This window comes from Giraffa tippelskirchi, chromosome 12, assembly GCF_054371585.1.
Source record: "Giraffa tippelskirchi isolate mGirTip1 chromosome 12, T2T-mGirTip1v1.2.pri, whole genome shotgun sequence".
NCBI classification, from domain to species: Eukaryota; Metazoa; Chordata; class Mammalia; order Artiodactyla; family Giraffidae; genus Giraffa; species Giraffa tippelskirchi.
In genome coordinates this window covers 60,160,052-60,179,358 of record NC_137286.1, presented here as the reverse complement: position 1 = coordinate 60,179,358, position 19,307 = coordinate 60,160,052, and the positions used below count along the sequence as shown (strand labels likewise).

The following is a 19,307-nucleotide window of genomic DNA, read 5'->3' as shown; positions in this document are numbered from 1 at the left end:
GGCATACTGTTCAAGGAAAAAGATTTAAACCCAGATTTTCTTTTAGCAAGGGCTGTGTTTAGTATACATTAGGTAATCTGAATAAGAAATAAAAACTAAATGGATTTTCCCCTAGAACAGCACAGACAACCTATGTCACTCAGTCACTTACCTTATGGAAGAATGCCCCCTTTCCTGATATATGGATTGCCTAATAATCATTGTGCACATATAGCATTGTGAGTGGGGGCTTAGAGTTCTCCAGATTCTGGTGTTAATGAATTCTTTCTTAACCTGAAAACAAATGAAATAATAATCATGGAAAATTTTCTAAAAATATTAAAGAACCATAGCTGCCCAAATAGTCTACCTTTTGATGAGCTTACATTTCAGCACCTTACAACAACTTACAAAGAAAAAACTCAAATCAATTCTTAGAAAAAAATTATCTCAATATCTACATTAATTTCCAATGTGGTATAGGATAGGATTTATTGGGGGAAATTTTTCATTCTAAAAAGGCAGTTTTTTTTTTTTTTTTTTTAATAAAGAAAATAATAAATCACATACTTGGAATTTGGATGCAAACACAAATTTTTTGGGGGGTCTATTCAGAATATATTTTCAGAACTGAATTACTTTTTAAGTGACATCATTAGTTTCTTGCTCTTTCCAAACAATGAAAGAAAATACATGTGCATTCAATACAGTAGGTAGCCAGGGCCAAAATGGGACCTATGACAACTAAAAGGAGGTTGTCTTTAAATGCTTGTTTTTCATATATGCAAAAGATGTCATGTTAATAATTCTGAAACTGTTATGCCATTATGCATACACCAAACTAGGCGAAATATTAACAACAGTCTTACTGGCTTCTCCATATGAATTCTGAAAAAATTCTTTACAACTAAAAGAAAAGGGATCTTTTTCTTCACATCCATTAAATCCTAGATCTGTGAATTCCATTAGGGTTAAGAACACATGCAAAGTGACTTCCACACATTACACCAGAAACCCTCCAGGAATTACTCATTGGGAGAACTGCCATCTCATTCTAGTGGGGTGGGTGTGCCAAGCCCTCTGTCACTTCAACAAGGAAAAGGTCGCGCTGCCCAGCACCTGGATGAGCTATGGGGAAAAGTGGCAGTCCCAGGTGGTGGCAGCTGCAGACCAGAATTTTCAACCAACCCAAATTAGTGCAGACTACTTCGACCCTTACCTCTTTCCACAATCTATTTTTCCTTGTCAAATTTCTTCAAGGAAGCCAAAGACTCTGCAAACATGCACTTGGAAATAAATAATATTTGGCTTAAAACTGCCTAACACTTTAAAATAAACAAACTAGGCATGATCAGAACTCCTACACAGCAAGCTATAAAAATTGCAAAGTCCAGGAGACAGTGAAGGACAGGGAAGCCTGGGGTGTTGCAGTCCAGGGGGTCGCAAAGAGTCAGACACAACTTAGAGATTGAACAGCAACATGTATGGATGTGAGAGCTGGACCATAAAGAAGGCTGAGCACCGAAGAATTTTTTTTTTTAATATTTTTTAAAGGAATTTTTTTTATTAACGTTATTAAGTAAGTAAGTGTTAGTTGCTCAATTGTGCCCAACTCTTTGGGACCCCATGGATCACAGCCCACCAGGCTCCTCTGTCCATGAGATTTTCCAGGCAAGGATACTGGAGTAGGTTGCCATTTCCTTCTCCAGAGCATGGAAGAATTGATGCTTCTGAACTGTGGTGCTAGAGAAGGTTCTTGAGAGTCCCTTGGACTGCAAGGAAATCAAACCAGTCAATCCTAAAAGAAATCAACTCTGAATATTTATTCGAAGGACTGATGCTGAAGCTCCAATACTTTGGTCACCTGATGCAAAGTGCCGACACTGCAAAAGACCCTAATGCTGGGAAAGATGAAAGGTAAAAGGAGAAGAGGGAGGCAGAAGATGAGACGGTTAGACAGCATCACCGATTCAATGGACATGAATCTGAGCATACTCTGGGAGATGGTGGAGGACAGAGGAGCCTGGCGTGCTGCAGTCCATGGGGTCACAAATAGACACAACTTAGTGACGGAACAACAATCCTTATAGAAATGGCTGGTGTGGAACTGGGCAGGAAATACAGAAGATGAGTCTAGAGCATCTTACGGTGCCAAAAGCGAAGGAAGTACTCCAAGCAAAATGCAATGATAGGGGAGGGGGTATGTCAAGAGAATATAGGAGCCAACTAGAAGAGCTCTCAATAGCCAAGGTGGAACAAATCAAACAAGATAATCAAAGTATTATTAGATACTAACCCAAAATACACATAAGTATCAGTAAGTCTGTATTGATAATGAACAACTGATTGAATTACAATGGGAGAAGAAATAAATCTCTTGTGCAAAACTCCAAATAATGTGTGTAGATTCACCCCTCCCCCCACCCTTAAGGAGGTGGAACACACCTCCCCTTTCTCCTTAAGTGTAACTTCCTTTCAAAGAGGATGAGGTGGGGGGAGAAACTTTTCAGTGGGAAACCTGAAAAGCAGTGCCTCAGCTAGATGATTATGGTCAATATCAAGAGCTCCAAACCACGTTGTTAGTATGATATGATGAGAATGGCTATTTACCTCTGTGCTCTTTCTCCCCAAAACCCACAGCCCCAGTCTAATCATGAGGAAGATATGACTAATTCCAACTGAGGGGCATTCTACAAAATACCTGAAACTCTTCAAAATGTCAAGATCATCAAAAACAAGGAAACAAAGAAATCTGAGAAACTGTCACAGTCAAGAGGAGCCTAAAGAGGCAAGACAACTAAATGGAATGTGATGCCCTGGATGGGATACTAGAACAGAGAACAGTTATTAGGTAAGAGCTAAAGAAATCAGAATAGAGTATGGATTTTAGTTAATAAAACTATTCAATACTGGTTCAATAATTGTGAGAAATGTGTCTATTAACGTAAGATGTTAATTAGGGGAAGGTGAGTGTGCAATACACGGGAATTCTGTATCACCTTCAACATTTTTCTGCAAATCTAAAACTGTACTGAAATAAAAAATGCCAACTAATGTCTTCAATGATGAGCCTGCAGCATTTCCACACAGAACACGTCATTATTCTCCACGCGATCCGCACCTCCATTTCAAGAATGAACACCACCAGATGCCTTACTTCCAAGCCTCCTCGATAACTCCTGTCTCCCAGGAAAAGTAAAGATGACTCTTCACAGTCTTGAGCCTTTAAGAGTCCTTGTTTTTGTCACTGTTGCTTTCCACACACCCACCACCACTTCCATGAAGGCAGCAGAAATGGTGGGGGAGGGCAAGTGAGGTGGAAGTTGAAGAGAACATTAAATGGCATTAATTTATTAATAATATCAAGAAAGGTTTTGTGTTAAAAGTCAAAGTGATTCAATTATTACCCTCTGTAAGCAAGATGCACAAACAACAGAAACTCATGATAATCCCACACCATCTACTTCAATCAGACGAACAAAAGCCTACTGAGTACCAGATAGTGCCTGGCATACTACTAGTCTCTGGCCACTGGTATTATCCCAGGAGAGAACTTTAAGAGTTTTTTGCATACTTCAAATGAATCAAGTACTCGTAGAATGGTTAGGATCTTTTTTTTTTTTTTTTCTGACAATACCAAGCTCTATAAATAAAAAACACAGGTTTAAAGCAAAAAAAGCACTTTCTTTGTGCTTCAGTCTTTATGGGAAAAAACACACAGACACACATACCATGCACGCACGACTCCTGTCTGCTTAAATTATGAAGGCCAAAGACTTATTACCAAAAGATCCTAACAGTCCAAAGCATCAAACAACTTAATTTCATCACGGTGTAATTTTATGAAAGTTTGCATTTAATAGAGTATAACCACCCGTGTATGTGTAAGTAAAGGGAAAAAAGGCTACTAACTTAGAAAGTAAATGTAATATTCAGTGGTAAAGTTACCTATTAAAAACTACAGAGGAAGTCCAGAGATAAGACGGAAAAAAGTCTATTTCAAAAAGTACAAGTCTGAAAATCTGATAGCTCACGGAGTCACCTATAAAATAAAAGAATATGGTGAAGGAGGCAATTTTCTAAGTAAACATATGTACAATGTAAGTTGACTCAGAATGACTAAAACTCTGAGGGTGCAATCTTTAGAAATTCCATTCTAGGTTTCAGACAGAAAAGGAAAAAAAAAAATACTAACAAGGAAGACTTCAGAATTATATATCAAAATGAATTGCTTCCCAATGTATATCACTTTTATAAAAGATTTTACTGCCCAATGTTAATAGTGTTTAAATTTTACAAATTCATCTTTTCTACTTTATACTTTTCTTAAAAAAGAAAACAATGTAGGCCTCCGAGCTTTCACAATGTTGACCATATTAGAAACTACAAATTTAGGAATTAAATGCCATCTAATTTCCATACAGATGCCAAGTGAACCTCATTAAGTTAAAACCAAAGCTTCTTGCTTCATGTAATTAAAAGAAATCTATATTCATAGAATAAAGAATAAAATAGCTATAAAGCAAAATATATTTAAGATCTGTCTAAAATTACATAACTTGCACCAAATTTGCCCACATGTCCCCAATTTCCTTTGGCATAAATGATTAGTCATTAATAGCTTTTGCATATTACTTTCACTGAAAGGCCACACGTTTTTTGATTAGGGACACAAATTAGAACTGTGCTTTCAGATTTCACGCGAACTGGAAACAAGGTAACAGCTTGCTACTCAAAAAAAGAAATAAGCATTTCTTTGCAGAATAAACAGAGATACAGGCTGTAAGGAAATAAAATCAGTAACTCCAAGGATACTAGCTTTAACGGAAAAAAAAAAACCCAAAAAACATGATTAGCTCACAAGTCCCAAGAGGGAAGATGGATGCAGAAACACTACAATGCCCAAAGCGTGTAACATGGCTGAGATGGATGTTGATGAGGTTGACTCATATAACCAAGAGCCTGGAACCCAAAATGAAGTAGAAGTGTTATTTTAGTATCACTCAGCAGAGTACCACAGTGTTTGTTCCAAAACAAGTGAGGGAATTCATATTTCCTCCAAATTACTGGGCCTCCTTATAACAAGTATTTATTATCACGTACAACTTTTCTATAAGCTTCCTAAGTTCTAACAGAAAGACCAACAATTTTCATGAAATGTGGATAAGGCAACAGAGGAAATTTTGTAGTTCCCTTACTTCGACTCAATTCAAAGTGTAAATCACAAGTATTACAAATGATGAAATCTTGTCAACCTTATCTTTTTAACTTATGTCTGGCCTTACCATCTTAGCAGCCTCATGTCAGTACCTAAGTTTATGAGAAAGGAGGTATGTCTTCTATGTAGGGCATACTTTCTGTGGAAGATGAAGTGAAAAGGCTGAAAGTCAGGTATTAGATATGCTTACAGAAACGACCTGATTTTATAGACTTTTTAGGAATTATATGTACTTCTGTGTTATCAAAGTTAAATGTGAACAAAATAAAGCAGTATTTGTATGTTTCATAATATAATTGTGAATGGCATCACTTTAGGTATGAAGACAATAAGTACTGGCCACAGCATACTCAAAATGCATCACTTCAATTAAAATCAGTGATTCTCCCTATGTGCTCATAAATCTTACTTGGTTAACAAAAAAATGGGGTGTTTTATTGTTTTTCTTTTCAAAACCATGTGACTGACAATAGAATTAACACAAAGTTAACTACCAGACTGAAGAAGATAAACCAGTCAACAGGCTTTTTTGGTAATAACAGTATTCACATTAAATGTTTTAAATGTTTGGCATAATCTAGACCAAATACTCTCAATCATGCTAATATTAGGAACAGATGCTGACAATTTATATATACTCCATAATCTTAGAAAAACCACTAAAAGCTGAGAGGATCAATGAAACATTTAAGAAATTAGAATGAACAGAGAGGAAAGTAGTGTTCTCTCTTTACCTTACATATTTGACTCGGCATAGGTGATAAAACCCCTCAGAAATGAAAACATGCTCGAGTTCAATCTAAAGCAGAAAAGTATTTAACTGAGAAGGCCTGAATAGAAAATACATAATTCATCTTTACCTTAAAAACATGCTTCAAGTAGTTTAGCATTTTTTAAAAAGGTCTAAAGTAATCATTAGGCATTTTTCTGGTGAGTCACATATTTAAATAATGAAAATTGTCTTCTACCTAGCTTTTACTGAAATGCAGTGAACCCTACACGTACAGGGGGCTTCCCAGGTTCCCAGTTGGTGAAGAATCTGCTTGCCAATACAGGACACACAAGAGATGCTGGCTCGATCCCTGGGTGGGGAAGATCCCCTGGAGGAGGAAATGGCAATCCACTCCAGTATTCTTGCCTGCAGAATCCCATGGACAGAGGAGCCTGGTGGGCTGCAGTCAATCAGGTCGCAATGGCTGACCACACATGCACTCTACATGTACGTACAAAAGGTGCCCTAAATGTTCACTGTGGAATAGTCATTAGTCAATACTGATTCTAAATCCCATTCAGTAGCATACATTCTCATTTTGGTATCCAGTTCCAGGTCTCAAGAATACGCAAACCCTCAAAGGCCTTTAAAAGTATCTTTAGCTGCCCCTTGACAATTAGAAGAATCAGGTAAGAGATTAATTTCTTTATCTGGAAGGCAGAAAGTCTAGAGGAAGAGATTAAGTCAAAGATTTCCTAACAACTTCTGCTATTTGAAGTACTTCTTTGGACGTAAAATACCCTAAAAAATCTGTAATATTAAAATAACTCTGAGATTAACATGCAACTTTATACTCCTGTTATCAGATGTTAGAGAAGTTATTCACTTGGCTCATTTCTGAATTAACTCTTACATAATTTCCCTGTTCATATCCCCTCTTTAGGACTTACATGAATGTCCTAAACTTACCTTCAGTGCATTTTCAAAAGTGGCAACAAAATACAGATGCTTAAATTTCAGTCTAACAAATTCTCTATAAGGGTTTCAAAATGCGAAATCTTATGAAAAGTGCCAAAATAAAACCCTACGTTCTAAACACACCAAAACATTCTTTTGCTTTTAAATTCCTGAGTGTCAAATTATTAACAAGATATTGCGTAGTTTTATAAGTACTAGAAAATCTGAGATATAACAAATATGATTTATCTTTTTATAAGAGTTTCACGGCCGTTACACATCTGCCACACAGAAACACACAAAAACCCAGAGTTAATTATACATAAGTGCTTCAGGAGAGTATTGCTTTCATATCATCCACATTATTAAGGTACACAAACTCACTTTTTGCTATAGAAAAAAAAGGTCACATTATTTTCTGAAACTCACAAATTTCAAGCTATTACTGAACCTTCCTTCACCAACTCTTGTGAGGTAACTCAAAAGATATTCTGATGGAGGTAGAGGAAAGATTATAGCAAAGAAGAGGGGAAAACAGAAAATTGTAGTTTAATTAAAAAGCAGAGTCATCCAGAATTAACAAGCAATTAACAAGGAATTGGGGAATTCCTATGAGAATAAGAAGGGCAGGGGGAGCTACAAAAAGGTCTCAAAGTCTCTGAGCAGGGTAAATGGTGGCGTGTACCACAAGATAGATGCAACACATGGAAATACACTGTTCAGAGAGAAAGGGGGAAAATAAGGTCCTGGGAAAGAGAAGTTATTAAAATGTTAAAGGCTGGGGCACGGGCAGCGTTTTTGGTTTTGCTGGAAAGCTAGGGGCCAGGAAAGGGGTGCATTGCCAGGTAACTATCCAGAATAGAAAGCACCGATTAATGAGGTAGGGGCCAGGAATAAACAATGGGGGAGGGGAGGGCTGGCTCGTTACCTTGACGGTGGAAGCTGGTCAGAGCTCCGCGGCTGGTCGGGCGGGTGGGCAGACTCTCTCCTGCCGTCGCTCGCCCCCCAGCCAGCTCACACCTGGAAATCAGACAGCCGTGAGCGGGGCAGGGCCTCGGGCCGGGGCAGAGGGGGCCCCGGGGCAGAGAGCGGGGCGGGCCGGCAGGAAGCGGCAGGCTTCCCCTCCGTCCCAGGCCGGCCCCTTCCCTTCAGGGGGGTAACCGACTTTTACCTGTCTCCTCAGCTGCTGCCTCCCTTCCTTCTTCCAGCCGCCTCCACACTCACCAACTTCTCCATTGAGGAAACAGCCCGGGCAGGGCCGGACCCGGCTGTCCCTGCTCCTCCGCGGCGCCTCCCGGCCCCAGCCCGCCAGCATCCAGACGGCCGGGCTGGGCGGAGGCGGCGGCGCTGGCCGCCCGGCGGCCTGGGGCAGGGGTGCAGGGAGGAAGTCCCGGCGCGGGCGGGGGGCAGCCCCGGTCCGAGCGCTCGGGGCAGGGGGCTGCCGCGCTCCTGGCCGGGGGCGCCCGGCCACTGAGGGGCCCGGGAGGGCTCGGGGCGGCGAGGGCCCGGCTCTCACGGGGCCCGGAGTGCCGGCCGCCGGGGCGCCAGGCAGGGGGGTTTCGGGATGCACTTTGCACCGGGCTACCCCCGCCCCCTCCCTCCAGCACTTTGGGGTCACTGGGATGGGACCAAGCCCGCAGCAGCCAATCAGCGGCCGCACTGGAGCCGGAGCCCGGAGCCGTAAACCAGGTCTGAGGTGGGTGGGGGTGGGGGGTGGGGGCGACTTGGTTGGTTGGTTGCTTCCTTCTCTCCTCCTTACCCCAGCGGCCCCCACCGCTTGCCTGCCGTAAAGCGGTCTGCGTATTCGCGACAGTTAAATGAGGCGTGTCGAGCGAGGCTAGGAGTCGCCTCTGATTGGCCACATTCACTCCCCCGACTCCCGACGCTCCGCCCCTGGCGGAGGGACTCCACGCGGTTGCTAAGAAACACTATACGCCGAGCAGGACCTTTGCGCATGCGGGAGGAGGCAGCGCCTTGTACTTTCCATGAACTACGGTGGCTCGGAAGGGGCCGGCGCTTGCCTGAACAGCAACGAGGAGGCGGCGTGGCTTGGGGTAGATTCCCCGCAGGTAACTGGGAGAGGTCGCTAAGCTCGGCGATGGGGGAAGCGGCTGTGCGGCCGATGAGAGGCTATTCCGGGGCTTAGGACTGAGGAGGTGTCAGTCCCCAGGAAGCGAGGAGAGGCGTGCCTCGTCCCGCCGCCCTCGGCGCTTTTTGGACGCGAGCGCCGACTCCTAGGCTCCGCTCCAGGGCCTGGGGCGCCGTTAGCTCCTGGCTGGGCGCGCCTCGCCTCGTGCGGAAAAGGACACTCACTGTGGTTTGGCGCTGACGCCTCAAGGGCTTTCCTGCGAGGACAGCGGCCCTTGAGAATTCCTGAGAATGAAAGGGAAAAGAGTGGAAAATGTGGGAGATGGCCGTGTTTATTAAGTGCGTTTTTTCACTTACCAGGTATTTACCCGCTGGTCAGTGTCCTAGCCGTCAGGGAGACAACAGCGAACAAGATATATGTAATCCTTTGCCCTCGTGGAGCTTTCGCTTTAGCAGAGAGACTGACAGACAGGAAATTATTTACCAGATAGGGATGGGGTCGAGCTTGGCTTGGACGTGATGGCTCTTTTAGCTAGGAAGGTCTCTGAGGAAGTGACATTTGACTCTCCATCTGAGTGAGGAAGACTCAGCCATGCCAAATTCTGAGGAGGCAAGAATTTTGCAGGCAGAGACATCAAAGTGCAAAGTCCCTGACGCTAGAATAATTTGTGCCGTTGCTAGGAACTACAGGAAAGAAGGCCAGCTAGGTAAGCAGGGAAACTGATGGATAATGAAGTTGGGTATGGGAGTGGAGGGTGTGCGACAGGCTGCAGATCTTGCAGGACCTTGTAGCAGGTGGTCGGGAAGATCTATTTATGTTTTGAAAAGATCACTGGCTGCTCAGTGGAGAAGACTGTAGCTGAGAGTGAGGTTACTGCAGATGTTAAAGACTGTTGGGGTAGTCCAGGCAAGAGTTGACATTACCTTAAACTTAGTCACCCAGTACAGCAGACGTTTGGCTACCACTAGTGTCCTCAAGAAAGGCCTATCTAATTGTATAAAGAAAGTATATATTTCAACATATCAACTACTTTTATGTAATAAAATACATTAAGATGTTTTGTGGCAGATGATGGTCACTGCAAACATTTCAAATTGATATCCTGGTATTTTATTCTACGTTATCATTCATTTATCAAGAATATTCATTTTGCTGCCTTCTACATGAGCTACTTATTGGCTTAGGTAGGCAAATTTGGCTCAGGCTACCCAGGGAAGCTCATAGTCAAGTGTGGGGAAACCAAACTAGAAAATTATTAGGGACAGTTCAGTGAGAGAAATACTGTGTATGGACTGAGGGAGCACTTGGCCAGGCCCTTTAATCCTGACTTGGATATGTGGTAGGCTCCCCAAGACCGGAGGTTTCCTTGTTGAAGGTTGAGAGTGGGAGGGGAAAGGCTGAGTATGATTTTAGGGAGAATGGGCCAAGAAAAGGAATCCTTAAAGTGCACAGAATTTCTGAGGCCCTCAGAGAAAACCGGGAGCTAAATTTGTGGGGCAGAGTGGTGAGAAGACCCCAAGAGTCAGGTCTTGAAGGGCATGCTAAACCATGTTCAGGGATTTGTACTTTATCTGAATTAAAGTGGAGATGTTTTTCAGAAGGAGGTGCATGTCAGGAAACAACTACTTAGCAAAGACTCGGTTGTGGTTGTCCAGGGTAGGAGTAGTGTACTGTTAACTGTGGCCATAAGGGTGAAAAGAAGTGAGGTGAAGGAGGGTCTGTAGCCAGGTTTCTTGCTTGGATGACTAGGAGCTACAGGTGCCATATACTGAGATGGCAACTTTGAGAGACCATAGAGGGAGTTGAGTTTGTGCTGAAGGTGCTGTGGAAATTGCAAGTGGAGTTCTCCACTGGCATTTAGATATTTGAAATTGGACCCCAGAAGAGAGCTAAACCTAATTGTGGATTCTGGAGTTGTTAGCATAGAGGTATTAATTGAAGACATTGAGAGACTGTGAAACATTAAAAAGACTACAATCTGTTGTATTCATGGGTCCTGCTTCTGTGGATTCAGCCAACCTCCAGTCAAAAATATTTGTAAAAAGAAAAAAATTCCAGGAAGTTCCAAAAAGCAAAACTTGAACTTGCTACCAGCTTAGAAACTATATACATAGCATTTACATTGTATAAGATATTCTAAGTAAGCCAGAGATGATTTAAAGTATAGGGGAGGATGTGCATTGTTGTCATTGTTATTGTTCAGTTGCTAAGTTGTGTCCAATTCTTTGTGACCCCATAGACTGCAACACACCAGGCTTCCATGTCCTTCTCTACCTCTGTGAGTTGCTCAAATACATGTCCATTGGATCAGTGATGCTCTCTAACCATGGCGTGCTCTGCCGCCCTCTTCTTTTGCCTTCAGTCTTTCCCAGCATCAGGATCTTTTCCAATGAGTCAGCTCTTCGCATCAAGTAGCCAAAATATTGGAGCTTCAGCTTTAGCATCAGTCCTTCCAATGAATATTCAAGGTTGATTTCCTTTAAGATTGACTGGTTTGATCTCCTTGCAGTCCAAGGGACTCTCAAGAGTCTTCTCCAACACCACAGTTCAAAAGCATCAGTTCTTCGAAGCTCAGCCTTTATGGTCCAATTCTCATATCCATACATAACTACTGGAAAAACCATAGCTTTGACTAGACGGACCTTTGTTGGCAAAGTGATGTCTCTGCATTTTAATATTCTGTCTAGGTTTGTTAAAGCATTTCTTCCATGGAGCAAGTGTCTTTTATATTCATGCCTGCAGTCTCCATCTGCAGTGATTTTGGAGCCCAAGAAAATAGTCTGCCACTGCTTCCACTTCTTCCCTTTCTATTTGCCACGAAGTGATGGAACCGCATGCCATGATCTTAGTTTTTTCAATGTTGAGTTTTAAGCCAGCTGTTTCACTCTCTTCTTTCATCCTCATCAAGAGACTCCTTAATTCGTCTTCACTTTCTGCCATTAGAGTGGTGTCATATGCATATCCAAGGTTGTTGATATTTCCCTTAGCAATCTTGATTGCAGCCTGTGCTTCATCCATCCTGGCATCTTGAATGATGTGCTCTGCATATAAGTTAAATAAGCAGAGTGACAATATACAGCCTTGACGTACTCCTTTCCCCAGTTTTGAACCAGTCTGTGTTTGCTGTCCATTTCTAACTGTTGCTTTTTGACCTGCATACAAGTTTCTCAGGAGACAGGTAAGATGGTCTGGTATTCCCATCTGTTTAAGAATTTTCCACAGTCAAAGGCTTTTGAGCAGAAGTAGGTGTTTTTCTGGAATTCCCTTGCTTTCTCTCTGATCCAACCAATGTTGAATGTACCTGGGTTATATGCAAACAAGGGACTTAAGCATCTACTGATTTTGGTACCCCTGAGGGGTCCTAGAACAAGTTTCTACCCAGAAATGACTGTAGGAGGAGGAGAACTGAGCAAGGATGTCTGAGAAGGACTCTCCAGAGAGGGAGAAGGGTCTCCAAGAGGAACTGGCTTGACAGGAATTTGTGTGTGTTGTTGTTGTTCAGTTGCCAAGTCATGTTCAACTCTTTGCAACTACATGGATGCAGCATGCCAGGCTTCTCTGTGTTTAGAAAAAGGCAGCATTATTTATTTATTTATTTATTGTTTTAGCGGCACCAAACACCACGTGGGGTCTTAGTTCCCAGAGCAGCAGTCAAACGCATGCCCCCGTCAGTGGGAACTCGCACTCTGAACCACTGGACTACCAGAGACATCCCAGGGCAAAATAGTTTTTAGTGGAGGGACTACACAATTATCATCTGTGTGGACATGTGCCTGTTTTCCCTTTAAAGAATATACCCCTTTGGCCAGCAGTTCTGTTGATGAAATTGTAAGCAGAAACTCGTTTCAGGAAAGACCCTTAAAGACTTGACAGGGGGAGGAGAGTGAAAAGATGTATTATAAATTGAGAACCATCATGCGTGATAGAGAAGGCACTGATATAGTATGGATCAGTGATTAATAGTCATATTGGTTGCCCTAAAGGCTTCTTTGTCTTGTTCTGTATAAGGCTTTTCAGAAATTACAATTTCTTGAAAGAACATTCTTACTAAACATTTGCTTAAATTAGAAAAAAATAGAAGTTTTATACTACTAAGAGCCAGGCTGCAAATTATACAGGATAAGTTGTTTAAAACTTCTGTTTTTTTAAACCAAACCCACCCAGGAAGTATAGTATCTAACTGTATATCCAAAGAAATATGTGCAGGACTGCAAGCAGTTTCCAAAGGGATTTCAACAGGAGCATGGAACAATGGTACTCTACTTGGAGATTACTTGTCCTAAAAAAAACTACTTTGAAGGCTACTACGTATTTTTGCATGTATAATTTCCAATTAAAAAAATTTAATTTCTCTTTCTCCTTAAAATATGTAACTGAATTATAACTAGAAACCAGTTATATTCAGACATATTAAGTGGAATGATACATTAGCAACTTCTGATCTTTCAATTCTCTCACGATTTCTTCCTGATTTATTGTAAAAACAAATAACATCACAGAAAGTTTGGACAACAGCGTATAATACCTAAACTTCAATACAACTACCAACTTTATTTTTGCATACTCTTTGTTTGTCTTCAGACATTTCACACACTTTCAACAATACATGTGCCTTGGGGGATTCCATGGCAGTCCAGGGGCTAGGACTACACATTCTCTGGTCAGAGAACTAAAATCCCATGGTCCATATGGCATGGCCAAAAAAAAAAAAACAAACAACTTGTGTTATGAGATTCTAGACTTTATCTGTACATTTTGCGTAAATAATTGCTGCCTCCTTCTTGGAAACTTGGATTGCTACCTGATGTCTGCTAGCCCTCTTGGGGTCTGGAATTGCATAGAAGCTTTACGAATTATCTGGGCCAGGGATTTTCAGGTTTCCTAGCAATGGGACTCCAGTGTAAAAAGAACTCTGTTGACAGTGGTATTTTACTAGTATGAATGTAAATTATAAGTTGAGTTTTATAAAGTTAACTGACTATAGAATCAGGCAGTTTTGAATTCCAAAAAGAATAAAATAAACGAATAAATCTGTGAAGTTGTGGAGGATATGTTCAGTCTCACAGCATTGTCAGCCCCATGCAGTTCGGTGTGTTGCTAAATATTGCTTCAACCAAGACATGAAGGTCTGCTAGCTTCTTAACAGAAGTTGATATCTGAGTTGTGTCCTAACTTTTCCTAGCTTTTCCTTTTCTCTGGTCATTTATTTTTCACTTGAAATCCTTTGTTCAGGTTGCAACAGTTTGCAAGATTACTGGGAGATAATTATATCACAGCCAGGGAACATGGCATACCATGCTTTCATAGAATGTGCTACTAGATAATTCTAAATTGATTTATTGTGTTGCTGATCTCAAATTTGATAATTCTTAAAAACTATAACGTTTCATTGATTTAGCAGTTTAGATTGCATAATATTTTTAGCAAATTAAACTTGATTAGATTTCACCAGACATACTTCACTTTGCATCCAATTAGGTGATATCAAGTTCACACAAATGGAAACACTAATTTTACAACAGATAAATTAATTAATTCCAGATCAGCATTTATGATGTTTTAGTTCATAAAACCCTGCTGTGCTTAGTCAGTCAGTCGTGTTCGACTCTTTGCAACCCTTTGAGCCCGGGAGGCTAGGCTCCTCTGTCCATGGGGCTTCTCCAGGCAAGAACACTGGAGCGGGTTGCCATGCCTTCCTCCAGGGGATCTTCCCAACCCAGGAATCGAAACAGGGTCTCCTGCATTGCAGGCAGATTCTTTACCAGCAGAGGTACTAGGGAAGCCCCCATAGAACCCTGACTCAGTCTTAATTGAGTTTCTACCCCGTATAGAAGAGTACTTGATCATTGGAAAAATGTTCAAGTCCCACTGCAGCAACTCTGACTTAGTTGGTGCCCAGGGCTCAGGCATTTTTCCTAGTGCCCCTGTGAGTTCACTGTGTGACTGAAGTCAAGAATCACTGCCCAGGAGACTGTGTCTCAGCCCTTAAATCATGCAGTGTTAAAGATAACAGAGAGAAAGCAGGTTATGCCGTGAATGACAGCAGATACCATTTTTGTGACTGCAGGGAAATTGAGACCTACATGTTAATACAGCCACCAGACAGTCTATCATCTGCCTTCCAGCATAACTTTGTTCAGCAGTACCTGGCAGGAAAGGGGGAAGGGGCTGGATATAGAAATTCCACTTTATAGACTTTGACCTTACAGTCCCAACAAAAAAAGGCTGAAAGGAATGAAGCTAACTACTGGCTCTCGAGCTTCCTTATAGCCCTGATCAGACTTTTTTTCCCTTCAGGGTAGTTTTAATTCGCCCTTTATTGTGACTCAACATGTGCAGCTCCAGCACGTTGAGCACACTCTTAGGTGGGTAACACCGTAAAAATGAATGAGCTCAGAACTCAAGCCCTACTGTGGATAGTACTGCTATGGAGAGCATTTATTTTTTGACATGAAAGCTTTATTGTATTTTAAAATTCAGCAGTTAAAAGTTTTCTTGAGATCAAAACAGTACTAAAATGAACTTTGTAACTGATTTTAGGATTATTTCAGACATACATATTACTAATGAACACCAAATGAATGAAGTTAATAGATCTCTCTGAGAACCTGACTGAAACAATATTCAGTCATGAAAACAGTAAATATTTAATGCCTACCGTGTACCTGGCATTATGCTAGGAGCTGGGGAAGAAGTGATGAGCCAGACTCCTCTTTAAAGCAGGAGTCTTAGAAACCATTGCACAGATAATTTAAAGTACAGTTGTGACACATTCTGTAAGACGACAGTGATTCCAGAAGACTGACTAGGTATCTCAGGAGGACCTAACTTGCTGGAGAAAGTCATTATATTTGAAGCTGAGCTATGCTTAGTCACTCAGTTGTGTCCAACTCTTTCTGACCCCATGGACTGTAGCCCAGCAGGCTCCTCTGTCCATGGGATTCTCCAGGCAAGAATACTGGAGTGGGTTGCCATGCCCTCCTCCAGGAGATCTTCCCAATTCAGGGATCGAACCCAGGTCTCCTGCACTGCAGGCGGATTCTTTACCATCTGAACCACCAGGGAAACCCAAGAATACTGGAGTGGGTAGCCTATCCCTTCTCCAGGGAATCTTCCCGACCCAGGAATCAAACTAGGTCTCCTGCATTGCAGGTGGATTCTTTACCAGCTGAGCTACCAGGGAAGCCCATATTAGTTTCAGGTGAGCAACATAATGATTCAATATTTGTATATACTGTAAAATGATCATCAGAATAAGTCTAGTTAATATGCATGTCCTCACATAGACAGGTTTTGTGTGTGTGTGATGAGAACTTTTAAGATATGCTCCCTTAGCAATGGGAACAATGTACAATACAGTATTGTTAACTATAGTCACTGTACTGTACATTACATCCATGACTACTTTTGACCCCCTTCACCTGTTTTGACCACACCCCACCTCCTGTTATTGGCAAACACCAGTCTGTTCTCTGTATCTATGAATTTGTTGTTGTTTTTATATGCGTGTATGCTCAGTCTTTTTCGACTCTTTGCGACCCTATGGACTAGAGCCTGCTAGGCTCCTCTGTCTATGGAATTTTCCAGGCAAGAATACTAGTGTGGGTTGCCATTTCCTACTCTAGGGAATTCCCAGCTCAGGGATCCAACCCACTTTTCTTGATCTCCTGCATTGGTAGGAGGATTCTTTACTACTAGCACCACTGGGAACCTTTATTTTTTTATTTTTATTTTTTTTTCAGATTCCACATGTTAAAGAGATCGTATGGTATTTCTCTTTATCTGACTTATTTCACTTAGCATACTACCCTCAAGGTCCATGCACGTTGTCACAAGTGACAAGATTTCATCTTTTTTTTTTTAATGACTGAACAATAATATCTTTATAGATGAGTCACATTTTCTTTATCCATTCATCTGTTAACGGACACTCAGGTTGCTTCCATGTCTTGGCTATTGTGAATAATGTTGCATTGAACATAGGGGAGTATATATCTTTTCAAGTTAATGTTTTTATTCCCATTGGATAAATACCCAGAAGTGAAACACTGTTTCATGTAATAGTTCTAGTTTTAATTTTTTTGAGGCCCTCCATACTGGTTTCTATAGAGACTGCACTCACTTGTATTCCTACCAGCAGTGCACAAGGGTTCCATTTTCTCCACATCCTCACCAGACTTGTTATTTCTTGTCTTTTTGATAAACAGCCAATCTAATAGGTATGAGGTAATATCTCATTGTGGTTTTGACTTGCATTTCCCTGATGACTAATGATGTTGAGCATCTTTTAGTATTACCAGTTGGCCATCTGTATGTCTTTGGGAAAATGTCTGTTCAGATCCTCTGCCCATTTTTTAATCAGCTTTTTGTTTTTTGACTTGGGATTCTTTGCTATAGAATTTATGTGAATTTGTTACATGTTTTGGATATTAACCTCTCATCAGATATATGGCTTTCAAATATTTTCTCCCATTTTGTGGGTTATCTTTGCATTTTACTACTTGATTCCTTTGCTGTGCGGCTTATAGAAACTAAGTATGTGTTGATGGATAAATGGATAAAGAAAATAACAAAAACACCAAGCTCATGGATGTAGGAAACAGATTGGTGTTTGTTAGAGATTGGAGGGGTGGGTGGAGGTGGAGGGCAAATGAGTGAAGGGGATCTGAAGTTACAAACGGTCAGTTATAAAATAAGTAAGATGTGGGGCTGTAATGTACAGCAGCGGTCCCCAACGCCTGGGCCAGGAGCCATTATTGTCATCAGTCCGTGGCCTGTTAGGAACCAGGCTGCACTGCAGGAAGTGAGCAGGGGAGCTTCCTCTGTCTTCCGTCTGTATTTGCAGCCACTCCTCATTTCTCGCATTGCCACTCCTCCCCACCTCCTGTTAGATCACTTGTGGCTTTAGATTCTCACAGAGCAAACCCTACTGTTAATTGCACATGCAAAGGTTGCACACTCCTTATGAGGGTCTTATGCCTGACCATCTGAAGTGGAGCTGAGGCGGTGATACCTCCAACTGGGGAGGGGCTGCAAATGCAGACTATCATTAGCAGAGAGATTTAACTGCACAGAGCCATAATAAGTCAACTGCTTGCAGACTTATCAAAACCCAGCAGTGAGTGGCAGGTGACAATTAAGCTGCATCTGGTGGTAGGCTTTCTGGTGATAAGTGAGCTGATGTACTTCAACTGTACAGCTGTATCTGGTGGCAGGATTTAAGTCAGCATCTGATACTTACTTTAGTCTCTGCGTGGCCTGCCCGTTATTTTATTTACCACTTCTGTCTGTGCCCTCTTTCCTACTCTGCACACTTGTCTTGGTCACCGCTTTGGTAAGCCCACAAGCTGACCCTAGCCAACAGGAGTGAAAAACAAACATCACTGGAGAGTTTCTTTGAAAAGAGGGAAAGATTCAATGATGAGACAGCAGAAAACTCTAAGACTGTCAGCAAAAAGAAAGCTGCATTTAAAAGAAATACTGAGTTCCACTTAAATTATGGGTTCATTGCATCAGGTGCTTCATATTCTCCAAGCTCGCTTTGTATCATATGTGGAGACACTGGCTATCCAACGAAGCCATGACACTTTCAAAAATGCTTCATCACTGGAGACCAAGCACTCTGAATTAAAAGACAAGTCTTTGGAGTTTTTCAAAAGGAAAAAGACATGAATACAAAAAACAGAAGCAATTATCAAAGGCCACCACTTCATCAAATGTGTCTGCACTGAGAGTATCATTCTTAGTGGCTAACAGCATCGCTAAAGCTAAGAAGCCCTTTCCTATTGGTGAAGAGCTGATCTTGCCTGCTGCTAAGGACATTGTCCTGAACTTTTAGGAGAGGCTTCAGTTCAAAAGATGGCATGTGTTCCTCTTTTGACTAACACCATAACTAGATGAACTGATGAAACAGCAGAGGATCCTCAGGCACAATTATTAGGGAGGATTAATGAGTTGCCATGGAATGTAATCCATGTTGACAAGTCTACCAGTGTTGACAGCAAGGCAACAAAGCTTGTCTTCATGCAATATTTTCAGGAGGGTGTGCATAACAATGTTATGTACACTTTTGTTGCCAGCCAACACCACAGCTGCACAACTATTCCAGTCATTGAATGATTACATATTGGGGAAACTGACTTGGTCATTTTGTGTCAGTATGTGCCCAGATGGAGCGGCTGCTGTGACTGGACGACTGTTTGGTTTCACTGATCAGGTCAAAGAGGTCGCCTCTGACTGTGAGTCTTCACAGGGTGTCATCCATAGAGAAATGCTGGCTAGCCGAAAAATGCCGCCTGAACTTAACAGTGTTTTGTAGGATGTGATTAAAATTGTCAACTGCATTAAAGTAC

At 41.7% G+C, this 19,307-nt stretch overlaps 2 protein-coding genes across 22 annotated transcripts in view; one reads left to right on the top strand and one right to left on the bottom strand.

Moving 5' to 3' along the window:
• ASB7 (ankyrin repeat and SOCS box containing 7) overlaps positions 1–8,468 on the bottom strand; it is a 51,998-nt gene extending 43,530 nt beyond the window's left edge. For 6 of the 14 annotated variants that reach the window (XM_081551371.1, XM_081551379.1, XM_081551369.1 and 3 more), the window contains exons 1-3: positions 8,038–8,468; positions 7,795–7,886; positions 152–273 (exon numbers count right to left, since the gene is read on the bottom strand). The gene's annotated coding sequence lies outside the window, so the exon portion shown is untranslated. Of the gene's footprint in view, positions 1–127; positions 274–3,927; positions 4,022–7,794; positions 7,887–8,037 lie in introns of all 14 variants that reach the window. The other 8 variants (XM_081551377.1, XM_081551373.1, XM_081551381.1 and 5 more) reach the window with 5 other exon arrangements.
• A 335-nt stretch (positions 8,469–8,803) lies between these two features.
• The window catches only part of LINS1 (lines homolog 1), a 30,659-nt gene continuing 20,155 nt past the window's right edge, over positions 8,804–19,307 (top strand). For 4 of the 8 annotated variants that reach the window (XM_081551360.1, XM_081551365.1, XM_081551363.1 and 1 more), the window contains exon 1: positions 8,804–8,935. The gene's annotated coding sequence lies outside the window, so the exon portion shown is untranslated. Of the gene's footprint in view, positions 8,936–9,159; positions 9,315–19,307 lie in introns of those variants that run through there. The other 4 variants (XM_081551361.1, XM_081551366.1, XM_081551362.1 and 1 more) reach the window with 2 other exon arrangements.